Here is a 9,773-nt window from a genome sequence, read left to right as displayed (position 1 = left end):
TAGTCTAGAAATCACCTCCAGTGCTCACCTAACTTATTTCCCTTCTCTCAGGAATCACAGTTCTGTGCTTCCTGTTATCTAATATCTGGGAAAGAAAAATATTTCATATATTTTGCCTAGTTTTCTGTTATAGGAGGGAAATCCCATCACTTCTTCATTGGTGAGAGCAGAAATCCTGGACTGGCTGACTTCTTGTCACTTGACCTGTCATGGGCTAGGAAAGGTGGCTCAAAGTCTACTACCCTGAAACCATTGCCCTGAGATGATCTTGAAACCTTAAACCCAAAATATCCTCTGAAGTCTTCTTAAAACCAAATCATAGTTCAGCTCAACCAGTAAAGAAGGCCTACCTTGAGCATTGGACCCCTTTAAGGTCTGCGTGTAGGGGATCAAAGTGACAACAGCAATTTGAAAGATTAGATAGGAACGCTGTGGGGCAGTGAGTTGGTGTTAATGGGAAGAACAACTCAGAAAAGAAGGGTGAGGATGATGACATAACTTGAAGAATGCAGTCAATGTCACTGGAAACAATGGAGAACCTGTTGAATTGGTGTATGTTCTGTTGTGTATATTCTCCACAACAGCAAATAAATCATATTAAAAAGGATGTCTTTTACTACTATCATACTATTTTCTCTTTTCATTTAGAATTTTATTTCAAAATTTACAATTTAGAAGTGTTTGTTACTTATTTTACCAATATTCATAACTGTTTTATGTTCATTGCATTTATACCATTCAGTGTTACAAAGTGACCTTCTCAGTCTGATTTGGTTCTCTTTGACTTTAATATCTCCTAACTAATGCCAATGCCATGTGTCCTACTTTGAATTTGTATGTCCTTGTGTCTTTTCATCCATCCTTTTATTTTTTCAAAATTCTTGAATTACTTTTTGTTACATGTGTTTCTTATATACAGAATAAATTGAGTTTGGTTTGAGACACTGTCTGAAACTCATTTTTAAAGGAAACGTTTAGTATGAGATCGCTTATACAATTTTGCGTTTTCTAGTTTAATATATATTTTTCTAACCTTTAATTAGATGGTTGGTTTTCTTTGTTTCAAAAACTAAAACCAAACTCACTCCCAACCAGTCAGATCTGACTCACAGTGACCCCTCCTTGGGTTTCTGAAGTGGATCACTATGGAAGTAGATTGTCCAGTCTTTCTTCCAAGGAGTGGCTGGTGGGTTTGAACTGCTACCCTTCTGATTAACAGTCAAATGCCTCGGGCACCATACCACTGTGTATAATCTTCAGATATTCAGGAAGGTTTGAGTTATTGTTCCTGTGGTTATTTTTATTACAAATTTATATAAATAGTGCTCTACTTCCTTAGATAGATCCATTAGTCTCGTAATATGAATAAGGATTAAAATGATCACAGTTCGCTTCCTTCCTTCTCCCTTCCCTCTCCTCCAGCTTCCCATTATCTTGCGTGTGGTACAGCTTTATGCTGCTGAATATACTTACAATTCCATTATTTGATTTGGTGTTTTTTCATGTTCTTTATTGGTTTTGAATAGATATTACAGACATTAATGTAGTGTTGTTGTTATGTGCCGTCGAATTGTATCCGACTCATAGTGACCTTATGTACAACAGAACAAAACACTGCCGAGTCCTGTGCTGGCCTCACAATCCCTGCTATACCTGAGCCCTTCGCTGCAGCCACCTTGTCGATCCATCTTATTGAGGACCTTCCCCTCTTTCTTTGACGCTCCACTTTAACAAACATGACATCCTTCTCCAGTGAGTGATCCCTTCTGACAACATGACCAAAGTAGGTGAACAGATATTGTTGTTGTTGTTATGTGCTGTGGAGTTGGACTGACTTACAGTGACTCCTACTTGGGTTTCTGAGGCAGTATCACTACGGAAGGAGATTGCCCAACCTTCCTTCTGAGGAGTGGCTGGTGGGTTTGAACCACCAGCCTTCTGATTAACAGTCAAGTGCCTTAGGCACTATGCTACCAGAGCTCCTGAACAGATATTAAGAGATGTTATATTGATTAGATATTGAGATAAGACAATCTGTAACCTTACTGTTCTTCCCGTCTACTTCACCTATACCTGGTACTCTCATATGTTTTATAAGCTACATCATTTCCACACTATCCAGGCATATAATAACTAAAATCAGATTGGTTATTCTAACCTCACACTTATTTTTGTCTTTTTCATCTTAATTATAAAGGTGTGTAAATACCAGGTGCTCACAGACAAGTCTTTTTCCTGTGGCTTCTTGGCCAATTGTTTCTTCGTTGGCTGGTTATAATAGGGTTTTGTTGCAAAATTTCCTAGCGAGTATTCTTCATTTGGTTTTGCTGCTGTTTTCTACGTAACTTGATTTTGAAACACTGTAACATGTTTTAGACATGAAACGTTAATTGACTGTGTAATGAATAATAACCACACAAATCTTGAAGTAGAACATTCTACCTTTTTCCTCATAACCTTCTTTCATTAATGTTTTGCGTGTTTCCTCTATGCTACTTATTTTATTTTTTATATTTTTATTGTGATTTGGGTGAAATTTTACAGAGCACATTCATTTTCCATATAGCAGTTCATACACATTTTGTCTCACAACATTGACTGCAATTCCCCCCAAGGGAACGAGACTCTTCCCACTTCCTCCCTGTAGTTAATGTTCCCTGTGTCCTTCCCTCCCATGCACTCTTGCCTCCCAAGCTGTCTCCCTGTGCAAACACTGCCCTTCTGTTCTCCCACGATTGATCACTCCAAGTCATGTGCGAAAAAGAACATGGAGGCGGCATCTTTTGACCTCCTCTAACTTCAAAAGAGGGAGATAGAATCACCATCAGCAACCCAAGGCTTATTCCTATGAGGCCAGACATGCCACCACCCTCTAGCCTTTTTACCAATTCTGACACCAACTGTCCATCCCACGGTACTCACTACATCTCTGCTGAGTTTGATAATGCGTTGCAGTGGCCACACAGAGCTCACAGACAGTACTCACAATTATGGGGTTTATTAGGGAAGTAACAGGCACAATTCAGGTTCGGGAACCTGCTCAGGATGCAGTTCTTCAATCAGGACAGTGTCCGCTCTGCTGTGCCCTCAGACACTCCTCTCTGAGCCCTGGCCTCTGCCTCTGTGGCCAGGTGAGCCTGCTGCTCTGTCTCGTGCCTCTTCATTCCACTACCACCATCTCTTCGCTGGAGCGTCTTCAGACAAGGAGGTTTAGAGCAGGGATCCTGGGTCCAAGGATGCACTCCATTCACCTCCAGCTCTTCTCTCTTGGTGGCAGCGAGATCCCCTCTCTGCCTCTAGGAGGGCTCATTTTAAGCCTGGCAGAGTGACAAAACTAACCAATCCCAACATCAGAGTTCTACCACCTTATTTGCCTGGTCCTCTGGTAGTGTAGTGCCTGAGGCACTTGACTGCTAACCAGAAGGCTGGTGGTTCAAACCCACCATCCACTCCTCAAAAGGAAGGTGGGGCAATCTACTGCAGCAATACTGCCTCAGAAACCCAAGAAGCGCTCACTATGAGTCGGATCCAATTCAATGGCAGTGACTTTGGTTTTGCTTCTGACCCAGCAGTTTGGTGGGAGTTAGAAAGACTAGGCTAGAAAAGCTGTACCAAGTAATTCACTGCACCACAGGCCACCGCCTGGCTTTTCTAGCCATCGTCCCTTTTATACGTCAAAAATTAACATCCCCTTGACAATCAGTTTAAGAATAACCACACTCATGAATGCATGTAAGCCAGCCACTTCATGCCTTTATGTCCCCCCGTTTTAGAGAGCCAATTTCCAATTTTCCCATCCCTATCAAACCAACAGGAAGATGGGGCAATCTACTTCTGCAGTGATACTGCCTCGGAAACCCAAGGAGGGGTCGCTATGAGTCAGGTCCGACTCGATGGCACATAATAACAACATCAAACCAACACTCTGAGGAAACAAGCATGTTCCTTTCTCTCTGAAGAATCTTCTGTTCTGCTTGGAACTTTGAGCATCTGCATCCCTAAGCAAAGTCCAGCCCAACACAAGCCATCAAATTGCAGCAACTTAACACCAGCTCAGTGTCAAACATCTTCCTCTTTCTTTGGTCATGTTCTGGTCAGCTCAGCCCTAGCCATCCCAGCTTGGTCATGGGTACCAGCTGCAAGTTTGGGAGTCACACTCTTCCCTTCACTTCAGACCAGCCAGCACCTTCTCTCATCCCTGGCCTTCAGAGACTAGTTCAGTGCCCGTGTGCTTAGGAGTCCAAACAACTTGTGCTTTAGGCCAGCCAGCCCTTCCTCTCATCCATAGCCTCCATGGCCTAGGTCAAAGAATGAAGAAATGGGTTGAGTTTGGTACTCTTTGACCTAGGCCATGGAGGCTACGGATGAGAGGAAGGGCATTTCCCCTCTTCAGGTGGACCCAGGTGGCTGCAAGCAAGCAGCATACAGGGCCATCTACTCACCAGCTTCCTTTAACTTCCAGTCCTGGAAGGGGTTTCTCTCATGGGCCATGACTTTCCTGCCTCAAACACCCAAAGCCAAACTGCTTGCTCGAAATTTTTAAAAAGTCAGTCATTTTTTCCTCTCTGCAGATCCTGTCTTCAAATGCAGATCTTGTGTTCTCTCGGTAGTTCTGGGTGGGTCTTTTCAAATACAAATCTCCTCTCTCAGAAGGTTCTGGGTAGGTTCAGGTTTTCCACTTAAGCCCCCTATACTCTCCACACAGGCCTTGAAATAAAAGCCTGTTTCTTCTGGCCAAATTCTATTTCCCCTTTTAATATATCCAATCAAGTATCGGCTGAAGGTGGACTTACACGCTCTCTGTTATCCATGCCCAATAATACAAGTAAACTAAACTCACTGCCCTCAAGTCGGATTCAACTCATAGCAACCCCTCTTTGGGTTTCCAAGGCAATATCTCTATGGAAGTGATTGCCCAGTCTTCCTTCTGAGGAGTGGCTGGTGGGTTTGAACCGCCAGACTTCTAGTTAGCAGTCAAATGCCTTAAGCACTCCACCACTAGAGATCCCTCTTTGCCTCTAAGAGGGCTCATTTTAAGCCAGAGTTCTACACACCTTATTTGTATGGTCATCCCACCCAGTAATCTGGTGGGAGTTATAAAGACAGCATAACGTACCTACCTAATGTAAATGTTCAGCCTGTCCATTATTCCTCTATGTTATTCTTCATTGAATTAGTTAGATTATTTTGTCCCAGCTGTTTGCAGAGGTTCCTTCAAGGAATGTACTTTGGCTAATGTTTCCCAAGATCTGCTGTGCTGACCAGCCTGGTATTTGTTGCAAATCACGGAGCTTTCACTACCATTTATCCTGCTGCATAGCTTGTGTGCTGACCTCTGCTTGGAATCCCTCAGTAGCTTTCTCCATCTTTGGATTTCTTATCTCCTAGTTTCCCTGAACCTGGCTTTGGGATTTTCTCTGTTTCCATAGCTGATTTCATACAATGTCCAGAAGGAATTTCTGTTTTACAACACTATGTTCATTGTGAAAGTTTCCCTTCCCTTCCGACAGAGATTATGATTTTTCTCTCTCCTTTTTGAATACACATCTGGACACTCTAACCAAACAGTACCTTCCTATGCAGCAGTTTTCTTTCCCTTTTTAGTTAATTGCAATATTGTGCTCATCTGTGTGATCTCCCCACTCTCAGTCCATCTCACCAAGTCATCCCTATACACAATCCAGACCAGACATGACTGTCACTCTCCTAGCTGGTCCAACTTGATCACAGGTTTACCTATAGTTTCCTTCAGTCCATGCTCTAAATATACCAGTGTGTACATTTAGTCTTTAGGAAAAGGTATAAGGCTTAAGTATTTTAATGAGACATAACTTTTTCGAGAGAAAGCAATAACTGGTTTTCAACTATGTGGGTCCACTATCTGAACGAGGCAAGAAATTTGAACTCTGAAATTTCTAAATCAACCAGGACCACAGACCACCAATTTATATTTGAGAATTTTTTTAAAAAACGAGAAGAACATCTGAAGAAATCATTCCTAATCGTGAGATAGCACTAACCCTTCAAATAGAATGTAATTGGTAAATTTTACAGCAGGTCAAGCAATATTGTTGTTAGGTGCCATTGAGTCGGCTCCAACTCATAGCGACCTTGTGTACAACAGAACAAAACATGGCCCAGTACTGCACCAGCCTCACTATGCCTGAGCCCATCATGGCAGCCACTGTTTCAATCCATCTCATTGAGGGCCTTCCCCTTTTTCACTGACCCTCCACTTTACCAAGCATGACATCCTTCTCCAGGGAATGGTCCCTACTGACAAAATGACCAAAGTAGGTGAGATGAAGTCTGGCCCTTCTTGCTTCCAAAGAGCATTCTGGCTGCACTTCGTCCAGGACAGATTTGTTAGTTATTCTGGCAGCTCATGGTACTTTTAGTATTCTTCACCAACACCACAACTCAAAAGCATCAACTCTTCTTTAACAATAGTTGAAGTTTAGCAATAATTGAAGAGAATTAATAAAATTCTATTATAATTTCAAATTACTTGTTAGGCTCATTATTTAAGCAATACTGGAAAAGGGATAATGAAGTAAATGTGAAAAGCCAGTCCTTAATTCCCAGTGGTGTTAGTATAATCACTCATTGGACTCTTAGGACTTTCAATGTACACATCTCTCAAACGGTTTAGATGCATGTGAAACTACGTTTAATAATCACATTCATGTGCTCCTTGTGATTGATTGATTGATTTGTTGATTCATATATCTTTGGAGATTATGAGATGAGAAAAATGTCACAATTGTGAAAAAGAAGCCCTTGTTGCCAGTGACAAAATAGTTTAGCTATATGGCAAATATTTTTGGTGATGAAGAAGAACAGAGTAGGAAGCCTCATACTTCCCAATCTCAAAACTTAACTATGTAACCACAGTTATCAAAATAATCTGTTACTGATTCAAAGACAAACACATAGACCAGTGGAATAGAATTGAGAACTCAAAAGAAAATCCATCCATCTGTGGCTATCTGATCTTCAACAAAGGGTTGAAGTCTTTTCAATGGGAAAGAAACAGTCTTTGTAACAAATGGTGCTAGCAAAATTGGATATCCATTTGCAGAAAAAGGAAGTAAGAGTCATACCTCAGCATATGCAAAAACTAATTCAAAATGCATCAAAGACCTAACTGTCAAAGCTAAAACTGTAAAGTTCCTAGAAGATAACATAGGAACAAAACTAGGGGACCTGGACTTCTGGTAAGATGGCAGAATAGGCAGACAAGCTCCACAGACCCTCTTCAACAAAGAAAAGAGAAACCAATGGACAGTGATACAAAAGATAATCCTGGAGCCCTGAGTTTTGAAAGGAAGTATACAGAAGTGGATTAGGCACCAACTAGTGGAAAAACCTGAACAAAAACAATAAGTATGGAGACAAACAGAGCTGTGGACTGTCAGCTACGCTGATGGGGCCAACAGCCTGAATGTTTCCAAGTGGTGTGGGGACCTGAGAATTGTCGTAAAGATCAGCCCTGGTCACCAAGGGCTGCAGGGACGACTGCACTGGTGGACTCTGACTAGGAAGGGAAACAGCAAGGAGGGAGACAACCTGAGCTGTGGACTTTTGGCTATCCGGAGGGCGCAGCCATTTTGATTGTTTACAAGCAGTGGCCATTTTGGATATTTAAAGTGACCAAGGGTGCAGCCATTTTGAATGTTTACAAGGGGTGGCCATTTTGGATATTTAAAGTGACCGAGGGCACAGCCATTTTTAATCTTTACAAGTGGTGCCCATTTTGGATTTTAAAGTGGCAGCACTCATTTGGATTCTAGGGACCTAGGAATAGACTCCATTTGTCAAGGGTGGCAGGGACATACGAGACACAGACAACAAGAAAGGAGAGTGAGTGTATAAGTGCTGCCAACTAGCAAATAGAGGAGCACAGCACAGTACCCTCCTTACGTAGCTAACTTACAAACAAAACAAAGAAAGCAAAAATCATGGGCAAGTCACGCCAACATACAATCACCAATTAAATATAAACACAAAAACATCACAATGCCTCAGAGACAACAGAGCATCACAGTCCACACAAAGAAGCAAGATAAAGCAGGAGAAACAAGGGACCAGGATACAGATTCAGTTCACATCCCTGAGGAAGACGCAGCATTGGAACTCCCTGATAAGGAATTTAAAAGAATTATATTTAGGTATCTTCAATGAATTGAGACATCAAGGAAAACACTGACAAAATGGAGGAAAACACAGGAAAAAAAAAAAAGAACAATTTCAAAAGACAATACAAGAACAAAATGACAAAATAAATGAAAAATTAGAAATGAAACAAAATCCAAAGACAAAACTCAAGAAGATTAACTGAATTTTCAGAAATAGATAACACATTGAACAGGCAAAGGAGTAGAACTGAATCCATAGAAGCAGAATTAGTGTGATTGAAGGCAAATACCTCAATATTTCTTTGGAAAGGGATCAATTAGGAAAAAGATCAAAACAAAATGAAGAAACCTTCACATCAAAATAAAAAAGAGGACCAGCACAAGTATTTAGCAAATACAAAAACAATAGTGTGTGAGGCTGTGTTCTCTAGAGAAGTAAAACTAGTAAAGCTTATATATACATATAGAGAAAGAGAAATTTATCTTAGGAAAATGGCACACACACTTTACACAGAAGCTGGCCCAAGTTCTTAGATCAAACGTCAAGCTGGAGGCTTTTCTTCACTCACGCAGCCGCAGGGTCTGACAAGCTCAAGGTTGGCAAGCATTGTACTGGCTGTTGACTCTAACGAATGATGAATCCAAGATCTCCAGGCCAAATGGTGGATTGTTCGCTCACAAACAGTTGTAGGCAGCACAACAGGATCTCCATCCACAGAAGAGTGTCTCTTTTCCCAGGATGTCCATAAATACATTGGAAGGAGGCCACACCCCTGGGGAAACTCCCTTTCAATGGACTGGCTGCTCAAAACATATACATCCAATCCCATCATGGGAATAACCCACATCACAACTGCTTAAACCACTCAGAATTATGGTCCAGCCAAGTTGACACACAGCTCCAACTGTCACAAACAGCAATGAAGGAAGTGATAACATGATTCATAAACAAAACAAGCTCAGCACAGAAAATTACATGGAACAAATAAGTCAGCACCATAAAAAGCAAATAACAAAATGATAGCAACAAATTCATACTTGTCAAAAATTATATATCTGGCAAGGGGCTTATCTCTAAAATTTATAGAAAACTCCAACACCTCAATGATGAAAAGATTAACAATCCAATTAAAAATGGGCAGAAGACATGAATAGACACTTCACCAAAGAGGATTATCAGGCAGCTAGCAAATACATGAAGAAATGCTCACAATTATTAGCCATCAAAGAGGTGCAAATCTAAACAGCAGTTTTGTTCCAGCACTAGTGGCAAAGTTCAACAAGACAGAAAATAAAAAAATGATGTCTCTGACATGGAGCGATTGGGACTCTCATACGCTGCTGGAGGAAATGTAAAATGATCAACCACTGTGGAAAACAGTATGGCAATTCCTTAAAAAACCGAAATTAGAAATACCATTTGACCCAGCAATCCTGTTCTAGGTATATATCCTAAAGAAGTGAGCGCCAGGACAAGAACAGATATATGCACACCCATGTTCATCACAGCACTATTTAAAATAGCAAAAAGATGGATACAATCTATGTGCCCCTTAACAGAAGAATGGATAACCAAACTATGGTACATGCACACAATGGAATACTATGCAACACTAAAGAATAATGTAGAATCTG

At 41.1% G+C, this 9,773-nt stretch overlaps 1 protein-coding gene across 1 annotated transcript in view; it reads left to right on the top strand.

Moving 5' to 3' along the window:
* The window catches only part of LOC103198375 (phospholipid-transporting ATPase IB-like), a 320,073-nt gene that overhangs the window by 230,100 nt on the left and 80,200 nt on the right, over positions 1-9,773 (top strand). The window lies entirely within an intron of this gene.

This window comes from Orycteropus afer, unplaced genomic scaffold (assembly GCF_000298275.1).
Source record: "Orycteropus afer afer isolate SDZICR_OR568_19922 unplaced genomic scaffold, OryAfe1.0 scaffold00092, whole genome shotgun sequence".
NCBI lineage: Eukaryota > Metazoa > Chordata > Mammalia > Tubulidentata > Orycteropodidae > Orycteropus > Orycteropus afer.
Note: the sequence above shows the minus strand (reverse complement) of the source record. Positions and strands in the feature narration are given on the sequence as shown.